This window comes from Sitophilus oryzae, unplaced genomic scaffold (assembly GCF_002938485.1).
Source record: "Sitophilus oryzae breed Bouriz unplaced genomic scaffold, Soryzae_2.0 scaffold_1389_pilon_pilon, whole genome shotgun sequence".
In the NCBI taxonomy this organism is placed as follows: Eukaryota; Metazoa; Arthropoda; class Insecta; order Coleoptera; family Curculionidae; genus Sitophilus; species Sitophilus oryzae.
The window spans coordinates 2,791,559-2,811,198 of NW_022146047.1; the positions used below are offsets into that span (position 1 = coordinate 2,791,559).

At 33.1% G+C, this 19,640-nt stretch overlaps 1 protein-coding gene across 1 annotated transcript in view; it reads left to right on the forward strand.

Annotated features, from left to right (window-relative positions):
- The window catches only part of LOC115875541 (ecdysone-inducible protein E75), a 324,280-nt gene that overhangs the window by 1,912 nt on the left and 302,728 nt on the right, over positions 1 to 19,640 (forward strand). The window lies entirely within an intron of this gene.

Here is a 19,640-nt window from a genome sequence, read left to right on the forward strand (position 1 = left end):
AGATATTATTATGTTTTATGATCATTTTGGTTGCTTCAATTTGTATCAAATATGGTTTATTTTAATTGGTTATTGATAAAAATCTAATGTTAAGTCATTTGCAGACACTGAAATAAAATACTTTATTGCCTATTAGCCTATTACAGTTGGGGGTTTGAGCCTTTGGTGTTACAACAGCAAAATAGAGCACCACCAAAACACTTTACTTTTAACACTGGACACTAGATCATTAAAACTGTTTTAATCATTGGATCATTAAAACTGTTTTAATCTGCTGATGATGCTAATATGATTAGCAAAACGCATGTCTAGAGGTAAAAGTAAAGTGTTTTGGTGTATTGTTGTCAATTAGTGTTTTATTTTCTTATCTTATTTTGCCTTTATCGCCTGTTATACTAGGTGCATCTCAAACGTGGCTCACCCCTATAACTTTTTTATTTTTTCAGACAAAAAACGAGATTTGGTATATAAGTATATGATAGATAGGACTGACTGACCCATTCAAAATGTTTTTGGTCACTTCCTGTTTCACCGGAAATTACTTCAACTTTTGATTTTTAAATGGTACCCTCGGTATATTTTGAGTTTATTCGATAGACAATGACACTCTGAATAGAATGACATATCATATGTCAACTTTTGACTTTTTATATATGACTTATTTAAAATTCTAATATTTCGGTAATAACGACAATATGACTCGATATATCAAGTGTGTGGTACCAAATTATTCGTAAAAAATGCTTTTTCCATATGCTAATGAGCCAGCCCTGTTCCATTTGAAAAAAATTGAGATATGATTGAAAAACCATTTGGGCATCTTTTAACCGGCCATGACAAGACACAAAAAAAATAGACAATCAAAACTATTTCTCTAAGGCTCCTTGATTAAAAATTAGTGTTTTTAACACAGACGATGTTTTTTAAAGCGTAAAATGTCATTCTATTCAGAGTGTCATTTTCTATCGAATAAAGTAAAAAAAAATACCGAGGGTGCCATTTAAAAATCAAAAGTTGTAGTCATTTCCGGTGAAACATGAAGTGACCAAAAACAATTGAATACCACAATCAATCCTAATTTATAATTTATGTCGTATTCTAACATACTAAATCTCGTTTTTTTATCTGAAAAAATAAAACATGTTATAGGAGTGAGCCACTTTCGAGACGCACCCGGTATATTATTATTGATTTTTATATTGGAATAGTATCGATTATTTTCAAAGTCGTTGTAGAGCGTTCAACCATAGTGTTCAACGTTCTACATACACATCTTTGGGAACTACTTCAATTGAGAGCAATTAGAAGTCTGAAAACCTTGGTTTCGGTATAGGTACCCACAATTTTACAATTCTGTTTCTAAAGTAAAGACCTTTAATAAGGAATATTATCGAGACGGGTTACTCTGCATGGAAAATGAAGAAAAAATATAAATAATTTTGTTTTTCAAATCTCAGAGAAACGGTAAGGACTATGTTTCAATAAAAGTTGTCTCGTAGCTTCTAGCCAGACCATTTTTATGTAAAATTGATGGTGATAATTTTATTTATTTATTTCTCGGGGATTAATTTTAAATAATCTTATATCAAAAATTCAAGTTTTTACCAAAACTTTGTATATGGAGGCCTATTTTCTTGGACTATTAACAATATCACAAGATCTAACATTATTCTACATTATTAAAAAGGCAATATTCTAAAATGCAATTGAATTTGTAAATAATTACGAGTTAAATAATTACGGACATGAATTATAAAACAAACGTGAACAAAAATTTTGAAAATATCTTTCTCAAATTTCAAATATTATACCTCTTACTTGTAATTGCGCTCTCACGTGTGGAATTAATTTATATGTATAATAGTGACAGAATTACTCAGAATAGATAATGCATTTATAAAATGCAAGTAAATTTGTTATCAGTTTTCGAAACACCAAATATTTATCAAGTGAAACCTACATTTATATCCTATATATTCACTAAACCTGGTGGCACGTTGTTCAGCAGTGATATTTTAGATTAAACAACAAATACATTATTGAATTTTGTACATGTATGATAATGTCAATCTAATATTGTTAATAAAAATAAACGTATTGAAAAACTAATATACAATGTGTTGAACGGGGACAAAACACATTGGACTAAAATTGAAAACTTGATTTTTAGCTCAATTGGATTGGGAATGGCTAAGTTCAATGAAAGTATTCCTGTAGAAAGATAAAGACCGTCTGCTGACCTAAAATAGGTCAATTTATTTTTAGACACTTGTCTAAGGTTTCTTATTTGGTTTTAATCGGTATTTAGTATGTTAATTTTTGGAGTTTACCATATTGTTACACGTATTTTATCCTTGGTTAGAAGTACACACTATCATTTAATTTATGAATATTAAAAGAATAGTTGTCTCATGAAACATTTGTTATCGTTCTGACCACTGACCTTCTAAGAAACAATAACTGGATTTCTTTGCTTTTTCCTCATTTCACAACAACATAATAATATTTATATGTGTAGGTTAATAATAGGAAAAGTAATTGACTCGTTGAAAAACAACAGTCGATAGTGCATAATGTACCTACCTCTTGTTGACATGAATGGCAAATTGTTCATTCTATTTTTATTATTCTTATTATATATTTGTTGTATTTATATAATTTAGTAGTAAAAGGTATGTAATTTAATAATATGCATGTTTATTTATGTAAAAGATTCAGAAAAGATGACTAGGATATAGTATCATTATAAACCAAATTGGCACCATGATTGTTATGTTAGCTGTGATACTACCGGATAAGATTTTGTATTTGATGAGTTTGTAGATGAGTATAACGTGTTGTATAAATACGCGATTAAACAAGCCATGAAATTTATTTTCGATCCGACATTGTTCTATTTTGTTGCCTGTTTGCTATCTGTTCTTGCAATTGAAATATTATGCAAGGACTCCATTGAGATAAGCAACAGGCAATCAATTAGAGCAATGTCAAACCAAATATGCAATATCATTGCCCACTTATTTATATGTATTTATAAGAATAATATTTTTAAAATTCGACCTTTTCTACAGTTTCTCAATTCAATTTCACCCTCGTACTTAATCTCTTTATTCATCAAAACAGAGACAGGCGAAATCATAGTTTGTTCATACACGGTGACAATTTGAAAACGAACACAGTATTTAATATTGCCTCTACCGATGATAGTATGAAAATTTGGCGAGAAACACGTCAATTTACATATCAAGAGGGACAATTTTTGAGGCATTTGTTGTCGTGTTACTTGCAACCCCTTGACCCCCAGGGCACCTACCCCTAAAATTTTAAATAGCAACCCCTATTTCTTTTACCATTTTTGTGTTTCTTATCGAATTCTATATAAACTGCATTATTTTTTTGAGAATTTTATAAGGAACACAAAAATGGTAAAAAGAAATAGGGGTTGCCTTTTAAAATTTTAGGGGTAGGTGCCCTGGGGGTCAAAGGGTTGAAAGTAACACGGCAACAAATGCCTCAAAAATTGTCCCCCTTGATATGTAAATTGTCGTATTTTGCCAAATTTTCATACTATCATCGGTAGAGGTAATATTAAATACTGTTCATTTTCAAATTGTCACCCTGTATACTCGTTTCACCGTGTCGAATGGTATGTCCCCAAGGTCTGCTAGAGCTTGGGGACAAACAATTTAAACTTGATTGTATTTCAGGCTGAACAAGTACATATAATATGCTCCATGGTTTTTTCTTTTTTCACATCATCGTCATTCATCAGTTCCATTTTCTGAAGAATATGTGATATCAGTTTGTAATGTTTTCAACTGTCAGGACAAGACACGAAAAACATTAGACGACCAAAACTATTTTTCCAAGGCTCCTTGATTAAAAATTAATGTTTTTAACACAGCCATGGCACTATAAATTGAAATTTAAAATACAATTTTTCTTAAAGCCAAAAAGTCAAAAGTTGACGTATAATATGTCATTCTATTCAGAGTGTCATTATCTATCGAATAAAGTAGAAATATACTAAGAAACTACATTTAAAAATCAAAAGTTGTAGTTATTTTCGGTAAAACAGGAAGTGACCAAAACCAATTGAATACCGACATCAATCAATCATCAATCCTAATTTATGTCATATACTAACATACCAAATCTCGTTTTTTTATTTGAATAAATAAAAAAGTTATAGAGGTGAGCCACTTTCGAGACGCACCCGGTATACCCATTTTCTGCTTGTGTTTAGAGTTCTTTGATTCTGAGTTTGTAGGTCAAACTACAAACTACTGGTATTTAGTCTCGATATTTTTAAAATTAATTAATTTAATAATATTTTTAAGTTTATTCGTATTTTTATTAATATGTAACAAATTGTTTTTCGGTGTTTTCATAATTATATACATATTTTGAATTAAAATTAATTAAATAAAAAACTATTATTGATAAAATATCTATCTAATAATAATTTGAGATAAGGTATCTAACGAAATAAAATGTATTTGTTATTGCTGATAAAATGTGTATATTTTGTATATCTGAGCATAAACTAAAAATATTCAGCTATTCAAACACTTTTCAAAATGAAACATATATATTCCGGCGAATGCTAAAAAATATCTGTCTGACGTGGAACGCTGATGTTCGATTTAAACACAAAAACATATAAACTGAGTTAGTAGGCAACAAAAATAACACCGATCAAGGTCTAGGTCATAACCTTGCCGAAAATCCTTGTTATTAATCTTGTTTAAACAATACGGCCGCAATAAATTCGACTGGGTTTGTAGCAGGAGCAACAATAATTTTTAAGCTTTCGAATCTTTATTCAAATTTTTTGTTTAAAGTAATGAATGTTGCAATTTGGTCTTTAGGTTTATTGAATAAAATGGCTTAAAGGTACCGTGTGATCCAATAAAATCGATTTTTACTACTAGCAGTACGCATTTTAATTCGAGCGTCTCTGTAAACTTCTACTTCTTGTAAAATTGAAATACCTGTCATTGTCAACAGTTATAGACATATATTTCATATCAATTAAACTTTTAGTTACGTAATCGAGGGCGTGATTTTTAAATTCATTGTTGCCAACCATGCACATATTCGGCGCCGTACTGACTAACTGGAATTTAAATTTCGCGCTGGGGATTCAGGTGGTAGCTCTGCTGTAAAAAATGTCAAGTTCAATGCCGCATTTATTTATTTATTTCCTGACATTGTCATTCGTTTTGACACTTCATTTTTGTATTACGAGTTTTTGGTTTAAATAAATAGTGTTGTGATATTTTAAGCTTGAGAATGTATACTAGCAGACCTTGCAGTCGAACATTGTTCTTTTTAGAACCTCTTTAAGTGCGAAGTGTACAAGATAATTTAATAGCCGTATAAAACTCATAACAACTTTATTAGAAAATATTTTGAACGGGAAAGCAATAGTAATGGCTCTTTTGTCCCTTAAGTGCTGTTAAGAAGGTGAATTTTGTTGATGTAAATAATAACTGTTTATATATTTATAATTAATTTATTCTTGTTTCCTAAAATATTTTGATTAAAAGAAAATATGTAAATGTGGGCAACGCTGTGCCGGTCAAGCTTAATCACGTGACTAAAAGTTTATTTGATATGAACTATATGTAGATACTTAATTAATTTTTAGTTAATAATCTATAGTGTATAGTATAGCAATTGTATTGGCACAAGCGGCTTATCAATGTCATTGCTACGCTGTAAATATAACATTTTCAAATTTGCCTTTTATTGTAAAGAATAATATGTCCAATTGACTATTTATCTTGTGAATTAATTTAGCCTCACTTGCGTAATCCACATTTCTTAAAATTAGGGGAGAGGAGATTAAAATTAGACACTTCCAATGTTTTTAATTTTGTGAAACAAATTTTGATTAAAACAAAAATTACTTTAGGTCAATACCTAAATTGTCTTTAGTGTATAGCATTTAATAATTTATTTATATTTATCATTACATTACTTATACTAAAAGCAGTTATAGGAAATAAATTGTAGGTAGGTATTTCGGACTTTTATTGTCTATATTTCAATTTTCACAACGTTTCGGTCAGATATGCCACTGTTGTAGATTTGAGTTTCGCTAGTAAAATACTCGCCATTTTTTCCCTTCACGAAGTACCTCCCCTAATTTTTTGTACTTAAAGGTTAGAACAAAAACTTTTATTTAATACCTTGAAGTAAAGCTTGATTTTCATGCATCCGTTGTCCGACGATACGTTGATACGATATTAATTTCATTGGTTGCATGTATTTAAAGGCTTCCATTGGTTAACATTGGTTAACCGTTTCTAACCATCCGAAGTCTGTAAATTCAACCAATAAAATTAATATCGTATCATCGTATCGTCGGACAACGGATGCATGAAAATCAAGCTTAAGCCAATTTGAACTCTGATCTTTCAATTTCTAGTTTATTGAAATAAAGATTATTGATTTGTTTTTTTGGGAGTGGTCACGTAAGTCACATTCTTTGTACATTATTTATTCTAAATAAGAATTTTATATTTTTTATTGTATTTATCACAAAATAATTTAGTCGTACTTATTTGGAATGCCATTGACTTCTTATCGAGTCCTAGAGTCGTAGACTATGTTTTTCCTTAATGTTATGCTATAACAAATACGAGTAGATATAGGGAAATTAAAATAGCTTTGGTTGCACATCATAATACGACCACCAGCAAGCTCCATAAAACGACGCATGGTGTCATTGATGACATGCACCGAAAGTTGTTTTAATTTCCCTTTAGGCATAATCACGCCTGCTTTGGTTGATGAAAAATTCATATAAAAAATTACATTAGAATATTTTTAAATGTCAAAAACAAGGCCCTTGGTTATATGGGTGATCCGAATTGTATTCCGGAAACTTCGACAGCATATTCTGCAGATAAAAATAAGTAAAAAGTTCGTATAAATGTAGGTCCTAAAATACTTAGTTTCGGAGATACAGGGTGTAGAAGTTTCATTTTTATTTCGATTTTTTCCAAATAATTTCTGAAGCAACGTCAATATTTGGATGAAAATTGATGGATGGGTGTTTTTTGACATGAGAAATTTGATTTTGATGTCAATATGACTTCCATTTGTATGTGGCGCCACAATCATCTATTTTAACTGTTTTGAAGAGTAATAACTTTTCGTCGGTACCTGTATAAAACTACTGAGTAAAAAAATATACATTTACGACGTTTTTTACGTAAAAAAGGTCTCTTGGTACAATAGCTACGAGTTGTAATGGTTCTCGAGATATTTGGAATCGAAATTATCAATACCTGTCATCATTGACATAAATTAAACATGTTGACTAAATAGTAATTAGACTGAAATCATAAATTTGAAATCTTTTTGTGTCAAAAGTTTAAAAGAAACTGTTTGATCATAATTTTTTCGCAGAAAAACTTAAAAATAAAAATTTATTATTTCAGTCAAATAACTATACCACAACTATACTGTGTGCTTATTTTTTGTCAATAATAACATGTATTGACTATTTCCATTCTAAATATCTTGAGAAGGTTTGCTGGTAGCGATTTTTACCAAGACACATTTTTTACATAAAAAGTCATGGAAATGTATATTTTTTTAGTCAGTGGTTTTATTCAGGTACGGTCGAAAAGTTATTACTCTTCAAAACAGTTAAAACACATAGGGTGGCACCCCCTACAAATAGGAGTAATTTTTACATCAAAATCAAATTTCTCGTGTCACGAAACTCCCAGATACCAATTTTCATCCAAATATTGACGTTACTTCAGAAATTATATGGAAAAAATCGAAATAAAAATCAAACTTCTACACCCTGTATCTCCGAAACTAAGCATTTTAGGACATACATTTATACGAACTTTTTTACTTATTTTGATCTGTAGAATATGCTGCCGGAGTTTCCGGAATACAGTTCGGACAACCTGTATAAGACCTTTTATTTTGATATTTAGTTACTATTGTATACAAAAAAAATAAAGTGGCATTTTTATTGACATCTACATTACCTAACGAGATAAATTTTCAATTAGAAAATAATTAATAAATATGCTAAGTCTAGTATATTTAGCTTAATTTTTATCAGTTCATAACAATACAGTATATCCAATGGCAATGCCATTGCGATAAGATATAGTTAATATTAATATTTTTAGATTCGACATTGAGCAGACTGATAAAAGCTACAATCTTCATTGAAGTGCACTGCAATCCTTTACTGTGCTTATCATTAAAGAATAAAAAATGAAACAAGATTTGGTTTAATGTACTACATAAATAAAAATATGTCCCGGCAAATCTTCGTTGGTAACATAGGAAATCCCATGCAAAGTTTGAACTCTCCAAGTATTGACTTCCCTATTAATTTTACAGCTAAATCGTAAATAGGTTTTTTAAATGTTAAATGAAACAATTTTGAACAAGCCGATATTAAGTAATTTAAGAAAAACTGCATCTGTTTTTTTAATTAAAAGTGATCAAGTAACAAACCAAAACCAGTCAAATGTCTACATAGGTACCTTAAAACCTATCATTTTATCATGGGTTAAAAGTAGTTTGTTGTGCTATCTGCACTACTATGGAAAATTAAAATATCTTTGTTTGCATATCATAATACGACCACCAGCAAACTCCATAAGACGACGCATGGTGTCATTGATGACGTGCAACGAAAGTTGTTTTAATTTCCCTATACGTTATAATACCAACGGTTAGTATCCCCGAAATGCATTTTTGTAATTTGAAACTGGTTCGAATAAGGTATAAGAATGTTTAGAAAATATAATTTGACACTGACAAAATTATAGGATGACAACTTAAGGTACGTTGGTATTTGCCTGGTTTTACACATTGTTACCTGTTCTGCGGTTGACGAGCAGTTCGAGATACGACAGACCATAGATAAATGAAACAAGTTTAAATTGGAAAGTGCCCATAAGGATAATGTAAACACTATTTGGCACTATTCTTGCAACCGTCGCGACCCAAAGCTTTTGAAAATTTCGTAGCGGTTCGACTTTTTCCGGAATTATATCGCCATATATTATTTATTCAAATTTATTATTATTTTCTTTTAATTTTATAAATAAAATACAGTGTGTTGCATACAAGAAACTTTATTTTATATAAGGACACGTATGAAATACCTATGAAACATTGGAAACCGACGTTATGCCACGATCCACGATAGTTTTTGCAGTTCACAGTTCACAGCACAGCTTTTTAAATTTTTAATTCCACTTTTTCACAATTATCACGGGTTTGAGTAAATAAAACTTAAATTAAACTCACAAGATAGCAATAATTACTTTGAAATTGCTTTAAACACTTTTCGGAATTTTTTCAATGAGAGCGGTTTAGATTTTCAAAGATTTTATAATTTTTGAAGATTTTGACTTTGACAAGAGATATGGACAAGAGAAAATTATTTCTATTTTTATTTGCGGTTGTTCTTAGCAACCGCTATAGCAGCGCCAGATCGCGTACAACGGTCGCGACCTAAAATTTTGACGGGCCTTCTCATGGTACTAAAAAAAACAAGGCATGATCGATAGCGGCTCCAATTTCGTTCAGTTTGCGCAAAGAGTTTGCGCATATCACCTGTGACGTCATATGTCATACAAACAAATATCCGTATTGTTCAATTGCCACTAATAAAAAAAGACCTAAAATAGGGAAGAATTAAGACATAACCCCAAAAGTTATGTCAAATCATCGAGCTTGACATTTGAAGAATTATTTTCACATTTATTATGTGTCATCTGTTTGACAATTTGAAATTGGCGCGCGGAGCTTTCTGACCAATGGTGCCGTTTATCACCTGTGACGTAGTTACCAACCTGCGCAATATCATACCTTGTATTCTTTGTATCATGGGCCTTCCAATCTAAATTTATTTCCTCTGCAATCTATGCGACAGACGAGTTTGACATACAGACGAGTCACAAAATGTCATTTTCACTCCGAATAGAACATGATATTTTTTTTCAAACGCCACAAATGTTTTTTTAAACAATTTCAAACGTTCCCAATAATATAAAAGATTTAAAAGTAATACCTTGTATGTAATTATTTATCGGAAAATTATGGTTACGGCTCGTTTAATTTGACACTTTATGTCAGTTTAGGCGTAAGAGTGCTTTACTTTTATGCCTAGGCGTTAAAATTACTTTTTTATATTATAGTCAATCACGTCGCAAAAATTGATACTTTCGTGACGTTTGAAAAAAAGATTTTTTTTTATTTTTGTACCGCAAAAAAGTGTTTTGTATCATTGTGAAGATATACCGACCACGTGAACGGATTCATAATATAAATAAATATTAATACAAAACGGGAATAGAACAATATTCCGGTATTTTAATCCCAGCATCGAAATGAAACCTTACCCCCTTTTTAGTTAACAAACGAACGAACGAACTGAGCCTAGGGCACCTGTTTACCGCCCCTTTTTATCTCGCCTGGCCCCGAGTCCCCCAGGGGCGTGAGCGCGTGTCGGGGTGAACGCGTGCCATCGCCCTTGGCCCGCTCTCGAGGCTCTACAGCTATCAACCCCGGTCGCGAGCCCGAAATAGCATCAGCAGCAAAGGCAGCGGCGTCGGTAGTAGAGATGAGTAGGTCGGGATGGATAAGAATCCACGGACTTCTCTCCTCTCTCCGATGCCAGTACTGATATATGTGGATCCTACTGAATATCGACCCTGATCCGCGAGCCATCTTATTCGATAGTCAGGCACGATAGTAACTATCATTAAAAGCGATCAACTTAGTAACCATCAATTCAAAGTTGGTCAAAGAATGACTAGAGAACCTGAACACATTAGGCAAATATAATAAAGTCCTCCTACTCTGGGTGCCAGCCCATCAAGGGATAGAAGGCAATGAAATAGCAAAGGATCTAACAAGAAAAGGAGTGAACACTCCACTAACTGGACCAGAACAGTTCTGCTGCTCAAATGGAAACTAACTTAAAGCGGAACTCAAGAACCTAGAAGACACTCGAAGAAATCCGTGAAAAATGTGGAAACACCAGAAACTGAGTGCCCCGAGATGACGACCATTCGTGTCATGCACTTTGTTTGGTACGACTGATTTTGATTATGGAAAACTAATCTTTGTAAAACTGTCTCAGATACTGGCTTTTGTCAAAGCCATGAGACTGCTTGAAGAGTCTCTAATGAAACACAAGAAAGGGGGACACAATAGATTTCTAAAAAAAGGCAGGTAATGAAAACATAACGATGCTGCAAAATAAGTCAGTATTGGAATAAAAAGGGAATTGTAACTGCAGCCTAGTTGTATTTACTGTTTTTTTTTAATTTTAGCGGACGCGCTAACCATATTCGAAATTATTTTGTGTTATTTGAAATCTGTGTCTACTGTTAAGTCACATGATTAGAAATTTACACGCTGTGGCCATCTCACCCGGTTGGGCATCTGTACCGGACTTACCCTATTAAGACCTGTACTTTTATGGAAAATTTTTGTTTTCTTAAAATTCTACTGTCCGTAAAGTCCAACGGACCCAAATTTAGTTTTAGTTTTTTTTGGTAAGAAAAGATGGCATTTTATTTCTTAAAATTATTATTTTTTAAATGCCGATCATTTTGCTTCTAGAATGAAGCAATCCCTATATACCTCGATTGTCTTTTATTAGTATGTAGTAAAGTTAGTAATGCTTCGCCTCATAGTCATAAATTTGACCTTAAGGTACCTCTATACCAAATAAATAGAAAAGCTTTACAGGTGCTACGGATTTGGCAAAATTCAAACATCAATAACGGACTACAAAACTTTTGAATGCGGATTGCTCTATGCAAAACAAAATTTAGTTAAATTAAAATTAAAGGTTAGAATAATATAGATCCGGCAGAACTGGAACCGGGATGTAGGTCCATGAAGCTTGATGTAACTCCGGTTCTTTTAAAATACCAGATCTACCCATCTCTAATCGGCGGAGGCCTGGAGGTCGGAAAATCGTGGGGCTCGGGACATAGCCCCCGCGGACGGCCAAGGTCGAAAAAAGCGATGGCGTGGATTCCGATTTGCAGCGTATGGATGAATGGAGCTGATAAAAGCAGAGAAAAAGGCACAGTGCTGTCATCAATGGAAAATCAACAATATTATAACACACCAAATAAATAACACAAAGGAGTTAGTATTTTGGGGGCTAGCTCACACACATAATAATATCAGTGGAATTAGATATTATATGTACTTTTGTAAATTTCTGTATTGCTTATGACCACAAACTACTTTTGTCTCTGTTATGACATGACGAATATACTACTTCTTTCTTGTGTATAAATTTTCGCAAAATGGATCTTGGAATTTTGGAAAATCAGTTCAATATCAATAAATCTCAAAAAGTCACCAAATCGACATGTTTGTCGCTTGTGAGTCGAAATAAATCTCAAAAAAATCAAATCGACAGATACATTTTTGAGATATATTGACACTGAGTTGATATTTTGAGAATTTGGTGATATTTTGATAATTTGTATCGGTGTTTACTGCTTTAACAGCAATAAGGAATGATCACTATCACAGACCAATGGAACTCTTGGAAAGACCTTACCATTATGAGTCAAGGAATATCACAAAAACTTATCATTATCAACCACATGTGGTGCATCGTCTTTGGAAACAAAGGAAATCCCATTAAAATTTTGAACTCTCCAAATATTAGCTGCTCTATTAATTTTACAGCTATGTTGTAAATAGGGATTTTAAAGCTCTGCCTATACTGAATACACAAGCCAAATTTGAACAATTTTGGTGAAGCCGATTTTAAGTAATTTAAGAAAAACTGCATCTATTTTTAAACTGAACAGGTAACAATGCATAACTAATGCAAAGCGGAACTGAAGAATCTGGAAGACTCCATCGGTAACCTGGAATGACTAAGACACTCGAAAAAGTTACTCAGAATTTACGACCGAAAAAAATCAAAGGTTTTCCTTGATTTAATAAAAACAATCTCATGTTCGGATTGTCACGGGGTTTCTAACAGGACACTGTCTTCTCAACGAACACCTCAGTAGGCTGAAGCTGAGAAACAACGGCGAATGCAGATTCTGTGAGGACAATGGGGAATGTAGAATGTAGAATGAGTAAGAGGGGGGTTAATCACTGCGACCTTAAAGATCTATTGTGCCCCCCTTCCTTGAGTCATCCCACAATCTATAACCCATCATACCTCTGTTGTAGAGGGGACAGGGATTACCCTGATGGGAAATATCCCATCCTCCTTTGACAATAATTCTTCCTCCGAGGGTACACACCCTTCCACGGTTGGAGTTTGGCCCTCCGTGCCGGTCTTCACAGTCGAGGAGCTTGCCTCCGGCTGAGGAATCCGTGAGGTGGAGGCTGGAGGATCTGTCTCCATTTTCTCCACCTCTTTAACTTGGTCTCTCCTTAGACCTGATATACCGGTGTTGTCTCCTATCTATAATAGAGGATATGTCCCTTTTTCTGTATTGCCTCCTTGGATTTGAGGTCAATTCCTATTGTGATGACCCTCCTCCCTCGAGTTGATGGGGAAACACCAGAAAACCTTATCACTGAGTTCGCCGAGACGACGACCGTTCGGGTACGGGTGATGTCGAGGATGGAGAGCTGGCTTCTGTGGAGCCGTCTCAGATACTGGCTTTTGTTAAAGCCTTGTAAGACTGTATCACAAATTAACTACAACAGATGCGAAAGAACACCGAATTACGCGTTCAGGTTTCTGTGACCTTCAGAAAGAGTTCATAGACAATCTGCATCAATGTATAGTTTGGGTTATTATTTGTTTGGGTGAAAATAATCTGCACCAATATGTTATCGAGGCATATAATCTCACAGTAATTTAATAGATTGCTCGTCATATTATATCACTTCGTAGGAGATTAGGAAAAAAAAGATATTTATAGTATGAAAAATTAATTTATTTAACAAAATTTAATTAAAGACGTGACAAAATAGTTACTTTTCTATTGGTTCTATCGGACTTTTTTCGACTATATAAACCTTTATTTTTTGTAAACTTTAATGCATAAAATATTTTCAATCTAATAAATAATTTAATGATGTAAATAAGAGGAAATTTCTCACATGGATGGTCAAATTCTATAGTTTTCATTATATCACAGCCTCTGAATGTTTTCTTCAGTGCAAAACTCATCAAAATTTAATATAAATAATTTTTCCATTTCCAGTAAATAAAATGAACAAATTTTTCCACTTGATCAAAAGCTTTTAAATGGGTAAATAATTTCGAGTTATCCAGAGATTCGGATTCTTTTGCAAATTTTAGACAAATATCACATTGATGTATTTGAAGACCCTTTTAATTGATGTAGTCAAACATAATTAAAGGCATTTTGAGTTGAAAACATTTCTCAGAGGCTTTTTGATATAATGAAAACTATAGAATTTGACCACCCATGTGACAAATTTCCTCTTATTTACATCATTAAATGATTTATTAGATTGAAAATATTTGATGTATTAAAGTTTACAAATAAAGATTTATATAGTCGAAAAAAGTCCGATAGAACCAATAGAAAGGTACTATTTTGTCACATTTTTAATTAAAGTTTGTTAAATTAATTAATTTTTTATACTGTAAATATCTTTTTTTTCCTTATAAATAAACACATTTGTATCCCATTTTAAATAAGATATACAAATTACCAAAACTTAGAAATAACAGTTCAAAAGTTCAACAAAAATCCTACACCCGTTTTTAAAAAGAAACATATAACCACGCACTATGTCATTCCAGCAAGCGAATACGACACAGCATAGGTTTCCGGACTACGACTGGTGTATTTACACCACTCAATAGGCGTGTGGGGTTTGCCGAGCGGTTTCCGATGCAGTCGCTTTCTTTCGCATCTGTTATAGGTAATTTGTGACTGTATGATGAGTTATAACTCGTTATAACTCAAGAAAGGGAACACAAAATAGATCTGTAAGGTCGCGGTGATTAACTCCCCTCCTAAACATTCTACATTCTGCCTATTTACAACTTCGCTGTAAAATTAACAGGGCAGCTAATATGTGGACAGTTTAAAACTTGCATGCGATTTCCTCTGTTTCCAATCACGATATTTAATTGAGCCGATTATATCATCTCAATAGCTTTTTTTGGTAGGAGATATTCGCTTTTGAAGACGATTAGCAGCAATAATTTATGTTATGCTTATAATGCTAAAAAAATTGTTAATTGTCTTCTCGAAAAGAGAATATCTTCTACTAAAAAAGCTATTGCGATGAATCAACAAAAAAACTATCGAAGAAAGACTCACCTTGATGTTAAAGTAATTTTTAAATCCCTTACTTTGTTAAACTATCCCAGAGGGTGTTTCAAACTTTCACCAAAAAATATCATTTTGTTTTCCCTCATATAATAGATGGAAACTCTAATTTTGAATTTAAAAAGGGGTTAAAAAGTAAGATAATTTAGCTACAAATTGCTTAAAAAATCACCAAAATCGCCCCACTATATAACAATCAAACAAATTCAAATATTCACTAATAATCAACTTATGTGTTTTCTTATACAGGTGGCCCATCGAAAACGTTCCGCAAGGCATAACGGCCAGGGTAATTTTTTTTTCAGAAAATCCAAAAACACGTCAATTTTGTTTGTGAGGGGGACAACTTTTGCCCCAAAAATGATTGCAAAATCTTCAACCCTCTAAGCGGGGGTGTCATCCCCCAACTTTTTTCAAATGGGAAGGGGGGTCAAGTGATACCACAATGAAAAGGGATTTTTATTCTCTATATTTTCCCGCTTCGTTTTTGAAAATCGGTCGAGTCGTTGAGAAAATATGAAGGATTGAAATTTGAAAAGTTTATTTAAACATTTATCAGAGTAAATGATAAGGATAAATTCCTTCAACCAATTTGCTGTTTTTTCTTATTATTTCTAGATGTTTTCATTTGCCACAAGGTTGAACGATCAGGTGCGGCAGTTGCTAGATAGCTGTTCTGTGACATGTGCGTTGAAGTTCTTCTCAATATCGTTAAACTTTTTAACAATTATGGTGTACTCACTTGCAGAAAAAGTGGAAATAATCGAACTTTATTTACAGTTTATATATTTTAAGACTGTTTATGATTGGATTAGAAAATAATAAAATGGGACCTTTCCACCACAGTTCTAAATCACGTAAGTATGAAGCGGAAACTCCACGGGATAGACAATCTGCAGGATTATTTTCCGACTGAACGTGATACCAGGTTTTAGGATCAGACAAATTTTGAATTTGTGTGAGTCTGTTAGCCACGAATGTTTTCCAACGACTAGGACAACCCTGAATCCAACATAAAGTTATGGCTGAGTCTGTCCAATAGAAAGATTTATCGATAGCAATATTTATCGATTGTTTAATCTTCTCTACTAATTTGGTAGTTACATAGGCCGCGCAAAGTTCTAAACGCGGTACAGTTATCCTCTTCAGAGGAGCTACCCGAGATTTGGATGCCATAAGATAAGACGAAATATATTTCCCAGATGTTGTTAAACACACCATGTAGACACAACCACCGTAAGCCTTTTCTGACGCGTCTGCGAAAGCGTGAATCTGCAAGACCTCCCAATTAATACCAAGTACATGTCGAGGTGTACTAACTGTGTTTAGAACTTGCAAATCGCTATAGAATTTTAACCACCTTTCAGCAAGATATTGTGGAATCGGTGTATCCCACGACAATTTTTCCTGCCAAAGACTTTGTAGAATTAACTTCCCAACTACTACAAAAGGACCCAGTAAACTTAGTGGGTCAAATATCTGACTTGTGACGGACAAAATTACACGTTTTGTGATTTTTCTAAAAGACGAGTCGACTTTAATCGAGTAATGAATGGAATCTTGTGCGGCATCCCAAAAATAACAGAAATAATGAATGTAACAATCGGGTTCCACAGATATTCAATGAATGCCATCCTGAAAAACACATTTATGGCAAAATTGTTCGCGAGTTAGTAGCAAAATTTCGCGAAACTGGTTCCGTTATGAATAAAAAGAGGCAGAGGGAAAACCCTGTAGTAAATGAAGCTATGGAGGTATTCGTATTGGGCCAAGTTGCCATGGATAGTACGCTGAGTACAAGAAAATTAACCAGTGAAACCGGCGTGAATCGTAGAACTGTCCAAAGGATACTAAAAAAAACACAAGTTCCACCCGTACAAAATTCAGTTGGTACAAGAACTCAACGAAGACGATTTTGATCGTCGCTTGCAATTTGGTTATGAGTGAACGAGTGGCGAATGATAATAATTTCCTATTTAATGTGTGTTTTTCGGATGAGTGTACTTTCTTATTGAACGGTGTAGTTAATCGGCATAACTGTCGGTACTGGGCTAAAGGGTTTTTCACGAGGTGCACACACAAAACCCTCAGAAATTGAACGTGTGGGCTGGTATTTTTGGAAATTCTATTTTAAGTCAGTTTAACGATATTGAGAAGAACTTCAACGCACAAGTCACAGAACAGCTATCTAGCAACTGCCACACTTGATCGTTCAACCTTGTGGCAAGTGAAAAAATGCCTAAACATCTAGAAATAATAAGAAAAAAACAGCAAATTGGTCGAAGGAATTTATCCTTATCATTTACTCTGATAAATGTTTAAATAAACTTTTCAAATTTCAATCCTTCATATTTTCTCAATGACTCGACCGATTTTCAAAAACGAAGCGGGAAAGTATAGAGAATAAAAAGCCCTTTTCATTGCGGTACCACTTGACACCCCTTCCCATTTGAAAAAAGCTGGAGGGTGACACCCCCGCTTAGAGGGTTGAAAATTTTGCAATCATTTTTGCGGCAAAAGTTGTCCCCCTCAAAAACAAAATTGACGTGTTTTTGGATTTTTTGAAAAAAAATATCCTGGCCGTTATGCCTTGCGGAACGTTTTCGATGGGCCACCCTGTATAGTGGACAGATGGGAACTTCGTGTCGTTCAGTGGGTATATTTCTTGATATTTATTTAATTCTAAAATCGTACGCGTTGACAAAGTTTACAGAATTAAAAATAATTAATACATTTTTTATAATTCTGTAAACTTTGGTTTCGGATATTGTTACTTATGAGTCTTACTTTCGAAGTAGAATGTTTTTATCATGTTCTATTTACAGGAATTTGTTATCATCCTGATATATCAGACCGATTTCGAAATTTCAACATGATAATGTTGTCGTGGTGTATTGAGATAAGGTTTTGTTTTCCGGCGTAGTATGTGCACAACTTAAATTGCTAAACAAACCTGACCCTGACAACGCGTTGTTGAGCGGGCAAGGCCACGGTTATCGCGCCATTTATACCATTTCAAAAGGTCTCCAGCCTGGTTCACTTACTGCGCTCGATTATTTTTAGACGTAATTTATTTGTTGCATTGAATATTCTGAATTATTTTTCCTACCATATTGCAATACTTAATTAATGCAATTTAATTCATTCAAAACATCTTCTAATGGAAAAACTAAAAGGGAAACAATATCATGGACCGCGTCATGGGCTTTCTCAAAGAAAGGAATTATACCGTATGATCGAGAAAAAACGGCGTCCAGTTGGCTGGGAAATGACGATCGATGACATTTCCCATATAAATTTACATTTAAAATGACAGCGATCTTCATTTCCCAGCCAACTGGACGCCATTTTTTTTCGATCATACGGTATATAGGTACATATAATACAGTGTTTATAACAAATAAATTCCAGATTAATATGTGATTTTACTTATTTATTGGTTTAAGTGAAATGTACTTTGCAGTTTATTTTGTTTGGATTATAAATGATAGATATAATAAAATTTAACCGGCAACTCTCGGGGACGGTAACTAAACCGGTAACGGTTCTGTCAAGTTTGACATATAAAGTAATAAACGCCTGAAAACCATAGATAAAAGAAAATAATCTTCTTGAAAACTGAGTTTATTGGCCGAATTTTCGGAAAAAGTTGTTTCATTTTCAGTTCTACATGTAAGTATATCAATTTTTGGTCGTCTTTATGATTTTTGTTTGCTTTTTTAACCAATAGCAGCGTCTCTCGTGGTTGATCCAAAGGCAACGGTAGTTTGTCAGTCAAATTTTTGTCTGGCGATGGCGGTCATATTATATTTAGTTACATTTATTGATTCAATTAATGCCTTTCAAAGAAAAAGTAAATACTCTTGTATAATATTTGACTTAGGTGATGCAAAGTATGAATAACGAAATGACATCATGAATTTACTTGCACCATACTAAATGTCAAAATGTATTTTTCATAATCTATTAATAAAATTGTTTGTTGATTATTATTTATTATATATTGTATGTTTAAAAAAACTATTAAATATTGAGATAGCTGTCATTTTGTACTATGTAAGAAGTATGTAAGAAAATCGCTGTCATTTTGTATGTAAAATTATATAGGGTATGTCTTAAATAAGTGCAAATATTTTTAGGGGTAGTATATTTCGATTCCAGAAATACGGTAATGAGGTTTTCCTCGCGAAAAAAAAAATTTTTTTTTAAGTTTTTAGTTAAAAAGCATAATTTTTTGATAATATGGCAACATAGGCAATAGATTAAATTTACAAGAAAGAAAACCCAGAGATCTACAATTCCATACATACGAGGCGTTTCGGAAAA